We start from the raw sequence: 20,728 nt of genomic DNA on the forward strand, positions 1-20,728 counted from the left end.
CTTTAATTCGTGACCAACCCCAAAAAATTGAAAAATCCACCCAAAACCTAAAAAAATTGAAATTTTTATATGAAAAACTTCTTTTGCCCATATCTCCTTAAATATGCGTCCTAGAGCGAAAAGGACTTTAATTCGTGACCACCCCCAAAAAATTGAAAAATCCACTCAAAACCTAAAAAAATTGAAATTTTTATATGAAAAACTTCTTTTGCCCATATCTCCTTAAATATGCATCCTAGAGCGAAAAGGACTTTAACTCGCGACCACCCCCAAAAAATTGAAAAATCCACCCAAAACCTAAAAAAATTGAAAATTTTATATGAAAAACTTCTTTTGCCCATATCTCCTTAAATATGCGTCCTAGAGCGAAAAGGCCTTTAATTCGTGACCACCCCCAAAAAATTGAAAAATTCACCCAAAACCTAAAAAAATTGAAATTTTTATATGAAAAACTTCTTTTGCCATATCTCCTTAAATATGCGTCCGACCACCCCCAAAAAATTGAAAAATCCACCCAAAACCTAAAAAAATTGAAATTTTTATATGAAAAACTTCTTTTGCCCATATCTCCTTAAATATGCGTCCTAGAGAGAAAAGGCCTTTAATTCGTGACCACCCCCAAAAAATTGAAAAGTCCACCCAAAACCTAAAAAAATTAAAATTTTTATATGAAAAACTTCTTTTGCCCATATCTCCTTAAATATGCGTAAAAAAATTGAAATTTTTATATGAAAAACTTCTTTTGCCCATATCTCCTTAAATATGCGTCCTAGAGCGAAAAGGACTTTAACTCGTGACCACCCCCAAAAAATTGAAAAATCCACCCAAAACCTAAAAAAATTGAAATTTTTATATGAAAAACTTCTTTTGCCCATATCTCCTTAAATATGCGTCCTAGAGCGAAAAGGCCTTTAATTCGTGACCACCCCCAAAAAATTGAAAAATTCACCCAAAACCTAAAAAAATTGAAATTTTTATATGAAAAACTTCTTTTGCCCATATCTCCTTAAATATGCGTCCTAGAGCGAAAAGGACTTTAATTCGTGACCACCCCCAAAAAATTGAAAAATCCGCCCAAAACCTCAAAAAATTGAAATTTTTATATGAAAAACTTCTTTTGCCCATATCTCCTAAACTAAGCATCCTAGAGCGAAAAGGACTTTAATTCGTGACCACCCTCAAAAAATTTAAAAATCCACCCAAAACCTAAAAAAATTGAAATTTTTATATGAAAAACTTCTTTTGCCCATATCTCCTTAAATATGCGTCCTAGAGCGAAAAGGACTTTAAATCGTGACCACCCCCAAAAAATTGAAAAATCCACCCAAAACCTCAAAAAATTTAAATTTTTATATGAAAAACTTCTTTTGCCCATATCTCCTTAAATATGCGTCCTAGAGCGAAAAGGACTTTAAAAATTGAAAAATCCACCCAAAACCTAAGAAATTTTAAATTTTTATATGAAAAACTTCTTTTGCCCATATCTCCTAAACTAAGCGTCCTAGAGCGAAAAGGACTTTAATTCGTGACCACCCTCAAAAAATTGATAAATCCACCCAAAACCTAAAAAAATTGAAATTTTTATATGAAAAACTTCTTTTGCCCATATCTCCTTAAATATGCGTCCTAGAGCGAAAAGGACTTTAATTCGTGACCACCCCCAAAAAATTGAAAAATCCACCCAAAACCTAAAAAAATTGAAATTTTTATATGAAAAACTTCCTTTGCCCATATCTCCTTAAATATGCGTCCTAGAGCGAAAAGGACTTTAATTCGTGACCACCCCCAAAAAATTGAAAAATCCACCCAAAACCTAAAAAAATTGAAATTTTTATATGAAAAACTTCTTTTGCCCATATCTCCTTAAATATGCGTCCTAGAGAGAAGGCCTTTAATTCGTGACCACCCCCAAAAAATTTAAAAATCCACCCAAAACCTAAAAAAATTAAAATTTTTATATGAAAAACTTCTTTTGCCCATATCTCCTTAAATATGCGTCCTAGAGAGAAGGCCTTTAATTCGTGACCACCCCCAAAAAATTTAAAAATCCATCCAAAAACTAAAAAAAATTAAAATTTTTATATGAAAAACTTCTTTTGCCCATATCTCCTTAAATATGCGTCCTAGAGCGAAAAGGCCTTTAATTCGTGACCACCCCCAAAAAATTGAAAAATCCACCCAAAACCTACAAAAATTGAAATTTTTATATGAAAAACTTCTTTTGCCCATATCTCCTTAAATATGCGTCCTGGAGCGAAAATGACTTTAATTCGTGACCACCCTCAAAAAATTGAAAAATCCACCCAAAACCTAAAAAAATTTAAATTTTTATATGAAAAACTTCTTTTGCCCATATCTCCTAAACTAAGCGTCCTAGAGCGAAAAGGACTTTAATTCGTGACCACCCCCAAAAAATTTAAAAATCCACCCAAAACCTAAAAAAATTGAAATTTTTATATGAAAAACTTCTGTTGCCCATATCTCCTTAAATATGCGTCCTATAGCGAAAAGGACTTTAATTCGTGACCACCCCCAAAAAATTGAAAAATCTACCCAAAACCTAAAAAAAATGAAATTTTTATATGAAAAACTTCTTTTGCCCATATCTCCTTAAATATGCGTCCTAGAGCGAAAAGGACTTTAATTCGTGACCACCCCCAAAAAATTAAAAAATGCACCAAAAACCTAAAAAAATTTAAATTTTTATATGAAAAACTTCTTTTGCCCATATCTCCTTAAATATGCGTCCTAGAGCGAAAAGGCCTTTAATTCGTGACCACCCCCAAAAAATTGAAAAATCCACCCAAAACCTCAAAAAATTGAAATTTTTATATGAAAAACTTCTTTTGCCCATATCTCCTAAACTAAGCGTCCTAGAGCGAAAAGGACTTTAATTCGTGACCACCCCCAAAAAATTGAAAAATCCACCCAAAACCTAAAAAAATTTAAATTTTTATATGAAAAACTTCTTTTGCCCATATCTCCTAAACTAAGCGTCCTAGTGCGAAACGGACTTTAATTCGTGACCACCCCCAAAAAATTGAAAAATCCACCCAAAACCTAAAAAAATTGAAATTTTTATATGAAAAACTTCTTTTGCCCATATCTCCTTAAATATGCGTCCTAGAGCGAAAAGGACTTTAATTCGTGACCACCCCCAAAAAATTGAAAAATCCACTCAAAACCTAAAAAAATTGAAATTTTTATATGAAAAACTTCTTTTGCCCATATCTCCTTAAATATGAATCCTAGAGCGAAAAGGACTTTAACTCGCGACCACCCCCAAAAAATTGAAAAATCCACCCAAAACCTAAAAAAATTGAAATTTTTATATGAAAAACTTCTTTTGCCCATATCTCCTTAAATATGCGTCCTAGAGCGAAAAGGCCTTTAATTCGTGACCACCCCCAAAAAATTGAAAAATTCACCCAAAACCTAAAAAAATTGAAATTTTTATATGAAAAACTTCTTTTGCCATATCTCCTTAAATATGCGTCCGACCACCCCCAAAAAATTGAAAAATCCACCCAAAACCTAAAAAAATTGAAATTTTTATATGAAAAACTTCTTTTGCCCATATCTCCTTAAATATGCGTCCTAGAGCGAAAAGGACTTTAATTCGTGACCACCCCCAAAAAATTGAAAAGTCCACCCAAAACCTAAAAAAATTAAAATTTTTATATGAAAAACTTCTTTTGCCCATATCTCCTTAAATATGCATAAAAAAATTGAAATTTTTATATGAAAAACTTCTTTTGCCCATATCTCCTTAAATATGCGTCCTAGAGCGAAAAGGACTTTAACTCGTGACCACCCCCAAAAAATTGAAAAATCCACCCAAAACCTAAAAAAATTTAAATTTTTATATGAAAAACTTCTTTTGCCCATATCTCCTTAAATATGCGTCCTAGAGCGAAAAGGCCTTTAATTCGTGACCACCCCCAAAAAATTGAAAAATTCACCCAAAACCTAAAAAAATTGAAATTTTTATATGAAAAACTTCTTTTGCCCATATCTCCTTAAATATGCGTCCTAGAGCGAAAAGGACTTTAATTCGTGACCACCCCCAAAAAATTGAAAAATCCGCCCAAAACCTCAAAAAATTGAAATTTTTATATGAAAAACTTCTTTTGCCCATATCTCCTAAACTAAGCATCCTAGAGCGAAAAGGACTTTAATTCGTGACCACCCCCAAAAAATTGAAAAATCCACCCAAAACCTAAAAAAATTGAAATTTTTATATGAAAAACTTCTTTTGCCCATATCTCCTTAAATATGCGTCCTAGAGCGAAAAGGACTTTAAAAATTGAAAAATCCACCCAAAACCTCAAAAAATTTGAATTTTTATATGAAAAACTTCTTTTGCCCATATCTCCTAAACTAAGCGTCCTAGAGCGAAAAGGACTTTAATTCGTGACCACCCCCAAAAAATTGAAAAATCCACCCAAAACCTAAAAAAATTGAAATTTTTATATGAAAAACTTCTTTTGCCCATATCTCCTTAAATATGCGTCCTAGAGCGAAAAGGACTTTAATTCGTGACCACCCCCAAAAAATTGAAAAATCCACCCAAAACCTAAAAAAATTGAAATTTTTATATGAAAAACTTCTTTTGCCCATATCTCCTTAAATATGCGTCCTGGAGCGAAAATGACTTTAATTCGTGACCACCCTCAAAAAATTGAAAAATCCACCCAAAACCTAAAAAAATTTAAATTTTTATATGAAAAACTTCTTTTGCCCATATCTCCTTAAATATGCGTCCTATAGCGAAAAGGACTTTAATTCGTGACCACCCCCAAAAAATTGAAAAATCTACCCAAAACCTAAAAAAAATGAAATTTTTATATGAAAAACTTCTTTTGCCCATATCTCCTTAAATATGCGTCCTAGAGCGAAAAGGACTTTAATTCGTGACCACCCCCAAAAAATTAAAAAATGCACCCAAAACCTAAAAAAATTTAAATTTTTATATGAAAAACTTCTTTTGCCCATATCTCCTTAAATATGCGTCCTAGAGCGAAAAGGCCTTTAATTCGTGACCACCCCCAAAAAATTGAAAAATCCACCCAAAACCTCAAAAAATTGAAATTTTTATATGAAAAACTTCTTTTGCCCATATCTCCTTAAATATGCGTCCTATAGCGAAAAGGACTTTAATTCGTGACCACCCCCAAAAAATTGAAAAATCTACCCAAAACCTAAAAAAAATGAAATTTTTATATGAAAAACTTCTTTTGCCCATATCTCCTTAAATATGCGTCCTAGAGCGAAAAGGACTTTAATTCGTGACCACCCCCAAAAAATTTAAAAATCCACCCAAAACCTAAAAAAATTAAAATTTTTATATGAAAAACTTCTTTTGCCCATATCTCCTTAAATATGCGTCCTAGAGAGAAGGCCTTTAATTCGTGACCACCCCCAAAAAATTTAAAAATCCATCCAAAAACTAAAAAAATTAAAATTTTTATATGAAAAACTTCTTTTGCCCATATCTCCTTAAATATGCGTCCTAGAGCGAAAAGGCCTTTAATTCGTGACCACCCCCAAAAAATTGAAAAATCCACCCAAAACCTACAAAAATTGAAATTTTTATATGAAAAACTTCTTTTGCCCATATCTCCTTAAATATGCGTCCTGGAGCGAAAATGACTTTAATTCGTGACCACCCTCAAAAAATTGAAAAATCCACCCAAAACCTAAAAAAATTTAAATTTTTATATGAAAAACTTCTTTTGCCCATATCTCCTAAACTAAGCGTCCTAGAGCGAAAAGGACTTTAATTCGTGACCACCCCCAAAAAATTTAAAAATCCACCCAAAACCTAAAAAAATTGAAATTTTTATATGAAAAACTTCTGTTGCCCATATCTCCTTAAATATGCGTCCTATAGCGAAAAGGACTTTAATTCGTGACCACCCCCAAAAAATTGAAAAATCTACCCAAAACCTAAAAAAAATGAAATTTTTATATGAAAAACTTCTTTTGCCCATATCTCCTTAAATATGCGTCCTAGAGCGAAAAGGACTTTAATTCGTGACCACCCCCAAAAAATTAAAAAATGCACCCAAAACCTAAAAAAATTTAAATTTTTATATGAAAAACTTCTTTTGCCCATATCTCCTTAAATATGCGTCCTAGAGCGAAAAGGCCTTTAATTCGTGACCACCCCCAAAAAATTGAAAAATCCACCCAAAACCTCAAAAAATTGAAATTTTTATATGAAAAACTTCTTTTGCCCATATCTCCTAAACTAAGCGTCCTAGAGCGAAAAGGACTTTAATTCGTGACCACCCCCAAAAAATTGAAAAATCCACCCAAAACCTAAAAAAATTTAAATTTTTATATGAAAAACTTCTTTTGCCCATAGTCCTAGTGCGAAACGGACTTTAATTCGTGACCACCCCCAAAAAATTGAAAAATCCACCCAAAACCTAAAAAAATTGAAATTTTTATATGAAAAACTTCTTTTGCCCATATCTCCTTAAATATGCGTCCTAGAGCGAAAAGGACTTTAATTCGTGACCACCCCCAAAAAATTGAAAAATCCACTCAAAACCTAAAAAAATTGAAATTTTTATATGAAAAACTTCTTTTGCCCATATCTCCTTAAATATGCATCCTAGAGCGAAAAGGACTTTAACTCGCGACCACCCCCAAAAAATTGAAAAATCCACCCAAAACCTAAAAAAATTGAAATTTTTATATGAAAAACTTCTTTTGCCCATATCTCCTTAAATATGCGTCCTAGAGCGAAAAGGCCTTTAATTCGTGACCACCCCCAAAAAATTGAAAAATTCACCCAAAACCTAAAAAAATTGAAATTTTTATATGAAAAACTTCTTTTGCCATATCTCCTTAAATATGCGTCCGACCACCCCCAAAAAATTGAAAAATCCACCCAAAACCTAAAAAAATTGAAATTTTTATATGAAAAACTTCTTTTGCCCATATCTCCTTAAATATGCGTCCTAGAGCGAAAAGGACTTTAATTCGTGACCACCCCCAAAAAATTGAAAAGTCCACCCAAAACCTAAAAAAATTAAAATTTTTATATGAAAAACTTCTTTTGCCCATATCTCCTTAAATATGCATAAAAAAATTGAAATTTTTATATGAAAAACTTCTTTTGCCCATATCTCCTTAAATATGCGTCCTAGAGCGAAAAGGACTTTAACTCGTGACCACCCCCAAAAAATTGAAAAATCCACCCAAAACCTAAAAAAATTGAAATTTTTATATGAAAAACTTCTTTTGCCCATATCTCCTTAAATATGCGTCCTAGAGCGAAAAGGCCTTTAATTCGTGACCACCCCCAAAAAATTGAAAAATTCACCCAAAACCTAAAAAAATTGAAATTTTTATATGAAAAACTTCTTTTGCCCATATCTCCTTAAATATGCGTCCTAGAGCGAAAAGGACTTTAATTCGTGACCACCCCCAAAAAATTGAAAAATCCGCCCAAAACCTCAAAAAATTGAAATTTTTATATGAAAAACTTCTTTTGCCCATATCTCCTAAACTAAGCATCCTAGAGCGAAAAGGACTTTAATTCGTGACCACCCCCAAAAAATTGAAAAATCCACCCAAAACCTCAAAAAATTGAAATTTTTATATGAAAAACTTCTTTTGCCCATATCTCCTTAAATATGCGTCCTAGAGCGAAAAGGACTTTAAAAATTGAAAAATCCACCCAAAACCTCAAAAAATTTAAATTTTTATATGAAAAACTTCTTTTGCCCATATCTCCTAAACTAAGCGTCCTAGAGCGAAAAGGACTTTAATTCGTGACCACCCCCAAAAAATTGAAAAATCCACCCAAAACCTAAAAAAATTGAAATTTTTATATGAAAAACTTCTTTTGCCCATATCTCCTTAAATATGCGTCCTAGAGCGAAAAGGACTTTAATTCGTGACCACCCCCAAAAAATTGAAAAATCCACCCAAAACCTAAAAAAATTGAAATTTTTATATGAAAAACTTCTTTTGCCCATATCTCCTTAAATATGCGTCCTAGAGCGAAAAGGACTTTAATTCGTGACCACCCCCAAAAATTTGAAAAATCCACCCAAAACCTAAAAAAATTGACATTTTTATATGAAAAACTTCTTTTGCCCATATCTCCTTAAATATGCGTCCTAGAGCGAAAAGGACTTTAATTCGTGACCACCCCCAAAAAATTGAAAAATCCACCCAAAACCTAAAAAAATTGAAATTTTTATATGAAAAACTTCTTTTGCCCATATCTCCTTAAATATGCGTCCTAGAGCGAAAAGGACTTTAATTCGTGACCACCCCCAAAAAATTGAAAAATCCACCCAAAACCTAAAAAAATTGAAATTTTTATATGAAAAACTTCTTTTGCCCATATCTCCTTAAATATGCGTCCTAGAGCGAAAAGGACTTTAATTCGTGACCACCCCCAAAAAATTGAAAAATCCACCCAAAACCTAAAAAAATTGAAATTTTTATATGAAAAACTTCTTTTGCCCATATCTCCTTATTTATTTATTTATTTATTAAATTTAACTTAGCTTATATAAATATAAGGCAAGTATAAAGAAAAAAAGAAATAGCATTAGCTACAAAGGCTATCAGCTAAACATTTTGATAAAATATAAAGGGAAACAGTGAAAATTTGATTTTACATATTATATAATTGTGTTGGTACGAGAAATGAAATTATATACTCTATTTATGTTATCTAAAGAAGGTATTTTTAAAATGTTAATTCCTTTATGTTGGAGCACCATTTTGTCTTGATATGTAAGAAAGCAGCACGTTTCAAGAAGATGTTTAATGGAGGTTGTATTTTTACATCTGCAGCATTCATTCTTTGTATTTTCGTTGAGTAGGTGCTGATGGGTGCTAATTGTGTGACCCATTCGTAGGCGAGAGAATATACGGATTTTCTTTTTGTCTGCATTTGTTGGATATTGAGGCGCGGCATAAGCCGGGTTAATATATGTATAGTGCTCGTGGTGGTAGTTTCTGAGATTAGACAATGTATTTTGTTTATGTGTTGTGATGATACATTTTTTAATGTCTTCTTTTTCGATCAATGTGTCAGTTAATATTGGTGAGGAACAAGCGAGTTTAGCCGCGGAGTCAGCAAGTATGTTTCCGTGTATGCCGGCATGTCCTGGTATCCAGAAGATTTTTAATTTGTTCTTGTTACAAGTTATGATGTCACGAATTTTATTTATACAGTTCCAACTTGAGTTGCATATATTTAAGACGCTTTTCAGGACCGACAAACTATCTGTGCATATGATAGTTTTTTTCTTTGATTTAGTTGCCAACTCTAGTGCATGTAATATTCCTGCAGCTTCTGCAGTAAAAATAGAGGCATGATTTGTTAGAAGTTTTGTCCCTAAAGTTTTACCTCGTTTATCAACTATGGCATACGCAGTATTATTTGAATCCTTGGATGCGTCAGTAAACCATATTTCCCAATCATCATGTTCGGCAGTAAAGATGTTGAAATGTTGTATATAAATTTCATTAGATGTGTTATCCTTACCAAAGGATGATAAGGAAGTATCGCAATTATTACTCGGAAACAACCAAGAGGGACGAGTGATTTTAAATTTTGGAATCTTTTGCCTGAGTTCGATGGGGTTTTTATGGAAACAGTCATATAAAACTGAAGGAATTTTCGGAGTTCTTTTGGCTGATATAATTTTTGATAAATCAAGGTCGACAATAGAATCACTAAGCGATAACACTTTAGGTACTAATCTGTTTTTTATTTCCGAGAATCTTTCTTCAATAGATGGAAGGCCAGATTCAATAAGCAAAGTTTTTATTGGCGTGGTTCTATAGGCATATGTGCTGGCCCTTATGCAATCATGGTAAACTGAATTAATAATTTGTAGTGTAGTTTTAGGGCTGTTACCAAACAGATATAGTCCATAATCAATCTTACTCAAGACTAAGGTTTTCACGAGATGGATCAATGTGTTTATATGCGCAAAACTTTTGTAGGACAAATATTTAATGATATGTGAGCGACGAACTAGGTCATTCTTCAATTTTTGGATATGCTGTTTCCAACGATATTTTTTATCGAAGATTATACCTAAGATTTTTAAAGATGGTACTAGCGGTATAACAATGTCATTGATTGTGATCTCGCTGGGAGAACAGTTTTGTTTTCTACATATATGAAGAATGGAGGACTTACTTAGGGATATTTTAGCACCAGAAATTTTTGTCCAATTGTTGATAGCATGAGTAATTTCCTTGAAGATCTCGCTGGTTTTGTTATTGTCAGAGTTCATACTAAGCACGAATAAGTCGTCGGCGTAGAGGCAATGATAAAGCCTTGGTATTCTTGAAATAATTTCACTAATTTTATTAAAAGCGATTTGAAAAAGAACCACTGATAATGGTGAACCTTGGGGTATGCCGTTACTTAACGGATAGTTATCAGATAAAATATTGTTAACACGTACTCTGAAACTGCGTCCGGTAAGGAAAGATTTTATGAAGTTGAGTATTTTTGAGCCTATGCCCCAATCTTGTAGGGCTTCAAGAATTACATGCGATCCTATGCGGTCAAAAGCCTTTTCGAAGTCAATAGCTAAGATCGATACATGATTTCTGGCTGATAACGCTTTGGTAGCGTAGTAGTCAATATGGAGTAAAGCATCTGTACAGCCAAGGCTGGATTTGAACGCCACCTGATTTTTGGCAATTAATTTTTTTACTTTCAGAAACCAAGATAAACGGTTTGCGATTATACGATCCATAAGTTTAGAAATGCAAGAAAGTAATGAAATTGGTCTATAGCCCGAGTATAACGATTTGTTTTTGTTTGGCTTAGGTATTGATACAACAATTGCCGATTTCCAGGAATGTGGAATGTTTCCAGTATCAAGTATCGTGTTAAATAAATTCAGCAGTTGTTCCATACTTGGGTTGGATAAGTTTTTAATCATGGAATACGAAATAGAATCATGGCCGGGTGTGTTACCCTTGACTTTTTTCAGAGCCAGAGATAATTCAGGCATAGATATATCTTTATCAATAATTGCCGCAGGTTTGTTTTTAGGTCTCTCGCAGAAGTTGTTTAGAAATCTTGATTTAGCAGCGCGAAATTCGGAAGAAAAATTGGCATCTAGTGCCTCATCTGCCCATCTTGAACCAAAATAATTTGCAATATCAGCTGCATTAGTTAAAGTCCCATTCTCTGTTTCGATAGCTGTTATTAAGTTGTTCGTATTTTTTCCAGAGAATTTATTGATTTTGGCCCAGATGGTGGATAATGGGGAATCTCTGTTTATATTTCCTGTGTAATTGTAGAAACAAGTAATTTTAGCTTTTCTACTCTCATACCTGAATTTTGCATTTGCTTTCTTGAAAGCTATAAGGTTGTCTATCGAAGGTCTGTTTCGAAAAGATCGATATGTTGCTATTTTCCGTTTTCTTAGTGCAGCTAAATCTTTGGACCACCATGGAACAAAGCGTTTGTCACTAGTAACTTTCGTGGGAATGTAACGGTTGCTTTGGTGATAACAGCATTTGTTTTGTTAGTATTATTATTAAATATTTTGTTATCTAATTCCGAATCAATCTGACTTTGAAAATTCGCCCAGTTTGCTTTTCCGTAATTGAATCTATGGAGTTTTTTATATGCAGGTTGTAGATGAAAGGTCAATTTTGTAATTATTGGGAAATGATCGCTATTGTGAAGGTCTTCGAGTGTCTGACAAGTAATATTGGGAAGAAGCTGAGGTGAGCAACAGGCAATGTCAATGCACGAGAGGGTGTTAAACGTTGACAGATGTGTGGGTTTGCCGTCATTTAGTATACAAAGGTTATGTAAGTTTAAAGCATTTTCCAGCAATTTTCCACGTTGGTTTGTTTTGGTTGAGCCCCACAGGGTGTTCCAGGCGTTTACATCTCCCATAAATAAAACAGGAGAGTTTATATTATCAAAAAGAGCATTTATGTCTTCAGTGACAAAAGTTTCGTTTGGGTGTATGTAAATGGAAATAATAGTAACTTTTATTTGTAGTGTAAGTTCAACTACTATGTTAAGCAACTTGGATGAGTTGAAGATACGTCTATGGGAAATATTATTTTTTACTAATACAGCGATACCTCCTTTAGCGTAATTGCTAAACGGATTGTTTGAGGAATAAATTGCATATGAATTTGGAGCGATTGGCTGCTGACTGGAAGGTATATGCGTTTCTTGCAATGAAATAAAATTTGGTGACTGGTCTTTAATTAAGAGTTGAAGATCTATATAATTATTAATTAGACCTTTAATGTTCCATTGGATTATGTTGCAACTTGACATTAGTATCGTAGAAACAAAATTGTATGTCTAAAATTTATTATCTATTGTTCTGGTATTTGAGTATCTTCGTCAATCGCGTTTCTTCTTCTTGTAATTCTTGCTGGAGTACATTTTGGATGATTATCTTTAAGTTCGTTGTTGGTATTATTTGAGATACATTGTGGTGTATTTATTTTATTTTCCTTTATTTCTGAAATTTTTTTATGAAATTTTGTAATTATGTTTTCTCTTACAATTGGTGAGAGTGTGCTATTACTCTCTTCAGAGTTATCTGACAAGTCAGCTGTTGTAATGTGAATGTGAGAATTATCTAAGTTGATAGGTTTCTCATTACTGGGGGTTTGTTGATTATATTGTTGTGTTGATTTATGTGGTGAAACTTGTGAACCGTTAACGGAGGATTGAGTATTGTTGTTAATGTGTTTTAAAGTTTTAAGTCTTTTTTTGCGTTCTTCGATTGCAGTTTCTAATGTTTCTATTGGTATTTCTTCTGTGTTTGTTTTTGGTGTTTTTTGTAATGCTTCTTTGAAAGAACATTTGTTTTTAATTTTGCACTTCAATACTTCTTTCCTTTGCTGGATTTCGGGGCATTTTTTGTTGTTTGCGCGGTGTGCATGGCCGCAATTGATGCATTGAATTTTGGTACAAGGTGTTGGATCGTGTATTGTGCAAGAGCAAACTTCACACATTTCAGAATTCTTGCAAAGTTTTTTCGTGTGTCCCAATTTGAAGCATTTTTTGCATTGAATAGGGTTAGGAACATATTCAATTACATGGCAATTTGTGATTCCGATGTCGACGGTTTTGGGCAACTCGTACATGTTGAAACTAAGAATGTGTAGAGGGGTTTTTATAACTTGTCCGTCTCTGAACGTAGTAATTTTTTGGCAACCAACGACACCTTCAGATTTCATTCCTTTTAAGATTTCTTCTTCAGTGCGGTCTGTGAGTAAATCGCTTATGACAAGGCCTTTTACAGTATTAAGGCTGGGGTGAAGAGAGCATTCTATAGGGCAAATACCTGGGAGATGCGTGGCTTTAAGAAAACGGTTTGCTTGTAATTCGTTTTTTGTTAAAAACAATAAGTTACCGTCTCTTGTGAATATCGTTTTTAATGTTGGTTCAGATGATATCCCTTGTATAGCTTTGGAGACCAAGAAAATATTGAAAGATTTAATCGGTCTATCAGCTATTGTACTTTTCATGACAACGTATTTTGGACATGATTGTTTTTTTTGCTGTTTTGTGATGAGAGGAGGATATTCCAATGAATTTCCTAATGAAAAAGTTGTGTTTGTTTTATGTTTTTTGCGTTTTGGGGATGATCCTTGGTCGAGGATATCGTAATAATTTCCTCCTGGCGAGGGCGCCATAGATAAGCTACCTTTAAGCACTCCAACTATGTAGTATTACTTAGCAGTCGAATAAAATGCAAAGTGTAATATAAAGCAGCGAAAAAAAATAGAGAATATACGAGAGCACAACTGTTCACTATGAGTGTTGAGAGTAGAATGCATATCTCCTTAAATATGCGTCCTAGAGCGAAAAGGACTTTAATTCGTGACCACCCCCAAAAAATTGAAAAATCCACCCAAAACCTAAAAAAATTGAAATTTTTATATAAAAAACTTCTTTTGCCCATATCTCCTTAAATATGCGTCCTAGAGCGAAAAGGACTTTAATTCGTGACCACCCCAAAAAATTGAAAAATCCACCCAAAACCTAAAAAAATTTAAATTTTTATATGAAAAACTTCTTTTGCCCATATCTCCTTAAATATGCGTCCTAGAGCGAAAAGGACTTTAATTCGTGACCACCCCCAAAAAATTTAAAAATCCACCCAAAACCTAAAAAAATTGAAATTTTTATATGAAAAACTTCTTTTGCCCATATCTCCTTAAATATGCGTCCTAGAGCGAAAAGGCCTTTAATTCGTGACCACCCCCAAAAAATTGAAAAATCCACCCAAAACCTAAAAAAATTGAAATTTTTATATGAAAAACTTCTTTTGCCCATATCTCCTTAAATATGCGTCCTAGAACGAAATGGACTTTAATTCGTGACCACCCCCAAAAAATTGAAAAATCCACCCAAAACCTAAAAAAATTGACATTTTTATATGAAAAACTTCTTTTGCCCATATCTCCTTAAATATGCGTCCTAGAGCGAAAAGGACTTTAATTCGTGACCACCCCCAAAAAATTGAAAAATCCACCCAAAACCTAAAAAAATTGAAATTTTTATATGAAAAACTTCTTTTGCCCATATCTCCTTAAATATGCGTCCTAGAGCGAAAAGGACTTTAATTCGTGACCACCCCCAAAAAATTGAAAAATCCACCCAAAACCTAAAAAAATTGCAATTTTTATATGAAAAACTTCTTTTGCCCATATCTCCTTAAATATGCGTCCTAGAGCGAAAAGGACTTTAATTCGTGACCACCCCCAAAAAATTGAAAAATCCACCCAAAACCTAAAAAAATTGAAATTTTTATATGAAAAACTTCTTTTGCCTATATCTCCTTAAATATGCGTCCTAGAGCGAAAAGGACTTTAATTCGTGACCACCCCCAAAAAATTGAAAAATCCACCCAAAACCTAAAAAAATTGAAATTTTTATATGAAAAACTTCTTTTGCCCATATCTCCTTAAATATGCGTCCTAGAGCGAAAAGGACTTTAATTCGTGACCACCCACAAAAAATTGAAAAATCCACCCAAAACCTAAAAAAATTGAAATTTTTATATGAAAAACTTCTTTTGCCCATATCTCCTAAACTAAGCGTCCTAGAGCGAAAAGGACTGTAATTCGTGACCACCCCCAAAAAATTGAAAAATCCACCCAAAACCTGAAAAAATTGAAATTTTTATATGAAAAACTTCTTTTGCCCATATCTCCTTAAATATGCCTCCTAGAGCGAAAAGGCCTTTAATTCGTGACCACCCCCAAAAAATTGAAAAATCCACCCAAAACCTAAAAAAATTGAAATTTTTATATGAAAAACTTCTTTTGCCCATATCTCCTTAAATATGCGTCCTAGAGCGAAAAGGACCACCCCCAAAAAATTGAAAAATCCACCCAAAACCTAAAAAAATGAAATTTTTATATGAAAAACTTCTTTTGCCCATATCTCCTTAAATATGCGTCCTAGAGCGAAAAGGACTTTAATTCGTGACCACCCCCAAAAAAATTGAAAAATCCACCCAAAACCTAAAAAAATTTAAATTTTTATATGAAAAACTTCTTTTGCCCATATCTCCTTAAATATGCGTTCTAGAGCGAAAAGGACTTTAATTCGTGACCACCCCCAAAAAATTGAAAAATCCACCCAAAACCTAAAAAAATTGAAATTTTTATATGAAAAACTTCTTTTGCCCATATCTCCTTAAATATGCGTCCTAGAGCGAAAAGGACTTTAATTCGTGACCACCCCCAAAAAATTGAAAAATCCACCCAAAACCTACAAAAATTGAAATTTTTATATGAAAAACTTCTTTTGCCCATATCTCCTTAAATATGCGTCCTAGAGCGAAAAGGACTTTAATTCGTGACCACCCCCAAAAAATTGAAAAATCCACCCAAAACCTAAAAAAATTGAAATTTTTATATGAAAAACTTCTTTTGCCCATATCTCCTTAAATATGCGTCCTAGAGCGAAAAGGACTTTAATTCGTGACCACCCCCAAAAAATTGAAAAATCCACCCAAAACCTAAAAAAAATGAAATTTTTATATGAAAAACTTCTTTTGCCCATATCTCCTTAAATATGCGTCCTAGAGCGAAAAGGACTTTAATTCGTGACCACCCCCAAAAAATTGAAAAATCCACGCAAAACCTAAAAAAATTAAAATTTTTATATGAAAAAATTCTTTTGCCCATATCTCCTTAAATATGCGTCCTAGAGCGAAAAGGACTTTAATTCGTGACCACCCCAAAAAAAATTGAAAAATCCACCCAAAACCTAAAAAAAATGAAATTTTTATATGAAAAACTTCTTTTGCCCATATCTCCTTAAATATGCGTTCTAGAGCGAAAAGGACTTTAATTCGTTACCACCCCCAAAAAATTGAAAAATCCACCCAAAACCTAAAAAAATTTAAATTTTTATATGAAAAACTTCTTTTGCCCATATCTCCTTAAATATGCGTCCTAGAGCGAAAAGGACTTTAATTCGTGACCACCCCCAAAAAATTGAAAAATCCACCCAAAACCTACAAAAATTGAAATTTTTATATGAAAAACTTCTTTTGTCCATATCTCCTTAAATATGCGTCCTAGAGCGAAAAGGACTTTAATTCGTGACCACCCCCAAAAAATTGAAAAATCCACCCAAAACCTAAAAAAATTGAAATTTTTATATGAAAAACTTCTTTTGCCCATATCTTCTTAAATATGCGTCCTAGAGCGAAAAGGACTTTAATTCGTGACCACCCCCCAAAAAATTGAAAAATCCACCCAAAACCTAAAAAAATTGAAATTTTTATATGAAAAACTTCTTTTGCCCATATCTCCTTAAATATGCGTCCTAGAGAGAAAAGGACTTTAATTCGTGACCACCCCCCAAAAAATTGAAAAATCCACCCAAAACCTAAAAAAATTGAAATTTTTATATGAAAAACTTATTTTGCCCATATCTCCTTAAATATGCGTCCTAGAGCGAAAAGGACTTTAATTCGTGACCACCCCCAAAAAATTGAAAAATCCACCCAAAACCTAAAAAAATTGAAATTTTTATATGAAAAACTTCTTTTGCCCATATCTCCTTAAATATGCGTTCTAGAGCGAAAAGGACTTTAATTCGTTACCACCCCCAAAAAATTGAAAAATCCACCCAAAACCTAAAAAAATTTAAATTTTTATATGAAAAACTTCTTTTGCCCATATCTCCTTAAATATGCGTCCTAGAGCGAAAAGGACTTTAATTCGTGACCACCCCCAAAAAATTGAAAAATCCACCCAAAACCTACAAAAATTGAAATTTTTATATGAAAAACTTCTTTTGCCCATATCTCCTTAAATATGCGTCCTAGAGCGAAAAGGACTTTAATTCGTGACCACCCCCAAAAAATTGAAAAATCCACCCAAAACCTACAAAAATTGAAATTTTTATATGAAAAACTTCTTTTGCCCATATCTCCTTAAATATGCGTCCTAGAGCGAAAAGGACTTTAATTCGTGACCACCCCCCAAAAAATTGAAAAATCCACCCAAAACCTAAAAAAATTGAAATTTTTATATGAAAAACTTCTTTTGCCCATATCTCCTTAAATATGCGTCCTAGAGCGAAAAGGACTTTAATTCGTGACCACCCCCCAAAAAATTGAAAAATCCACCCAAAACCTAAAAAAATTGAAATTTTTATATGAAAAACTTATTTTGCCCATATCTCCTTAAATATGCGTCCTAGAGCGAAAAGGACTTTAATTCGTGACCACCCCCAAAAAATTGAAAAATCCACCCAAAACCTAAAAAAATTTAAATTTTTATATGAAAAACTTCTTTTGCCCATATCTCCTTAAATATGCGTCCTAGAGCGAAAAGGACTTTAATTCGTGACAACCCCCAAAAAATTGAAAAATCCACCCAAAACCTAAAAAAATTGAAATTTTTATATGAAAAACTTCTTTTGCCCATATCTCCTTAAATGTGCGTCCTAGAGCGAAAAGGACTTTAATTCGTGACCACCCCCAAAAAATTGAAAAATCCACCCAAAACCTAAACAAATTGAAATTTTTATATGAAAAACTTCTTTTGCCCATATCTCCTTAAATATGCGTCCTAGAGCGAAAAGGACTTTAATTCGTGACCACCCCCAAAAAATTGAAAAATCCACCCAAAACCTAAAAAAATTGACATTTTTATATGAAAAACTTCTTTTGCCCATATCTCCTTAAATATGCGTCCTAGAGCGAAAAGGACTTTAATTCGTGACCACCCCCAAAAAAATTGAAAAATCCACCCAAAACCTAAAAAAATTTAAATTTTTATATGAAAAACTTCTTTTGCCCATATCTCCTTAAATATGCGTCCTAGAGCGAAAAGGACTTTAATTCGTGACCACCCCCAAAAAATTGAAAAATCCACCCAAAACCTAAAAAAATTGAAATTTTTATATGAAAAACTTCTTTTGCCCATATCTCCTTAAATATGCGTCTTAGAGCGAAAAGGACTTTAATTCGTGACCACCCCCAAAAAATTGAAAAATCCACCCAAAACCTAAAAAAATTGAAATTTTTATATGAAAAACTTCTTTTGCCCATATCTCCTTAAATATGCGTCTTAGAGCGAAAAGGACTTTAATTCGTGACCACCCCCAAAAAATTGAAAAATCCACCCACAACCTAAAAAAATTGAAATTTTTATATGAAAAACTTCTTTTGCCCATATCTCCTTAAATATGCGTCCTAGAGCGAAAAGGACTTTAATTCGTGACCACCCCCAAAAAATTGAAAAATCCACCCAAAACCTAAAAAAATTGAAATTTTTATATGAAAAACTTCTTTTGCCCATATCTCCTTAAATATGCGTCCTAGAGCGAAAAGGACTTTAATTCGTGACCACCCCCCAAAAAATTGAAAAATCCACCCAAAACCTAAAAAAATTGAAATTTTTATATGAAAAACTTCTTTTGCCCATATCTCCTTAAATATGCGTCCTAGAGCGAAAAGGACTTTAATTCGTGACCACCCCCAAAAAATTGAAAAATCCACCCAAAACCTAAAAAAATTTAAATTTTTATATGAAAAACTTCTTTTGCCCATATCTCCTTAAATATGCGTCCTAGAGCGAAAAGGACTTTAATTCGTGACCACCCCCAAAAAATTGAAAAATCCACCCAAAACCTAAAAAAATTGAAATTTTTATATGAAAAACTTCTTTTGCCCATATCTCCTTAAATATGCGTCCTAGAGCGAAAAGGACTTTAATTCGTGACCACCCCCAAAAAATTGAAAAATCCACCCAAAACCTACAAAAATTGAAATTTTTATATGAAAAACTTCTTTTGCCCATATCTCCTTAAATATGCGTCCTAGAGCGAAAAGGACTTTAATTCGTGACCACCCCCAAAAAATTGAAAAATCCACCCAAAACCTAAAAAAATTGAAATTTTTATATGAAAAACTTCTTTTGCCCATATCTCCTTAAATATGCGTCCTAGAGCGAAAAGGACTTTAATTCGTGACCATCCCAAAAAATTGAAAAATCCACCCAAAACCTAAAAAAATTGAAATTTTTATATGAAAAACTTCTTTTGCCCATATCTCCTTAAATATGCGTCCTAGAGCGAAACGGACTTTAATTCGTGACCACCCCCAAAAAATTGAAAAATCCACCCAAAACCTAAAAAAATTGAAATTTTTATATGAAAAACTTCTTTTGCCCATATCTCCTTAAATATGCGTCCTAGAGCGAAACGGACTTTAATTCGTGACCACCCCCAAAAAATTGAAAAATCCACCCAAAACCTAAAAAAATTGAAATTTTTATATGAAAAACTTCTTTTGCCCATATCTCCTTAAATATGCGTCCTAGAGCGAAAAGGACTTTAATTCGTGACCACCCCCAAAAAATTGAAAAATCCACCCAAAACCTACAAAAATTGAAATTTTTATATGAAAAACTTCTTTTGCCCATATCTCCTTAAATATGCGTCTTAGAGCGAAAAGGACTTTAATTCGTGACCACCCCCAAAAAATTGAAAAATCCACCCAAAACCTAAAAAAATTTAAATTTTTATATGAAAAACTTCTTTTGCCCATATCTCCTTAAATATGCGTCTTAGAGCGAAAAGGACTTTAATTCGTGACCACCCCCAAAAAATTGAAAAATCCACCCAAAACCTAAAAAAATTGACATTTTTATATGAAAAACTTCTTTTGCCCATATCTCCTTAAATATGCGTCTTAGAGCGAAAAGGACTTTAATTCGTGACCACCCCCAAAAAATTGAAAAATCCACCCAAAACCTAAAAAAATTTAAATTTTTATATGAAAAACTTCTTTTGCCCATATCTCCTTAAATATGCGTCCTAGAGCGAAAAGGACTTTAATTCGTGACCACCCCCAAAAAATTGAAAAATCCACCCAAAACCTACAAAAATTGAAATTTTTATATGAAAAACTTCTTTTGCCCATATCTCCTTAAATATGCGTCCTAGAGCGAAAAGGACTTTAATTCGTGACCACCCCCAAAAAATTGAAAAATCCACCCAAAACCTAAAAAAATTGAAATTTTTATATGAAAAACTTCTTTTGCCCATATCTCCTTAAATATGCGTCCTAGAGCGAAAAGGACTTTAATTCGTGACCACCCCCAAAAAATTGAAAAATCCACCCAAAACCTAAAAAAATTGAAATTTTTATATGAAAAACTTCTTTTGCCCATATCTCCTTAAATATGCGTCCTAGAGCGAAAAGGA

This window comes from Haematobia irritans, chromosome 3 (genome assembly GCF_050003625.1).
Source record: "Haematobia irritans isolate KBUSLIRL chromosome 3, ASM5000362v1, whole genome shotgun sequence".
NCBI classification, from domain to species: Eukaryota; Metazoa; Arthropoda; class Insecta; order Diptera; family Muscidae; genus Haematobia; species Haematobia irritans.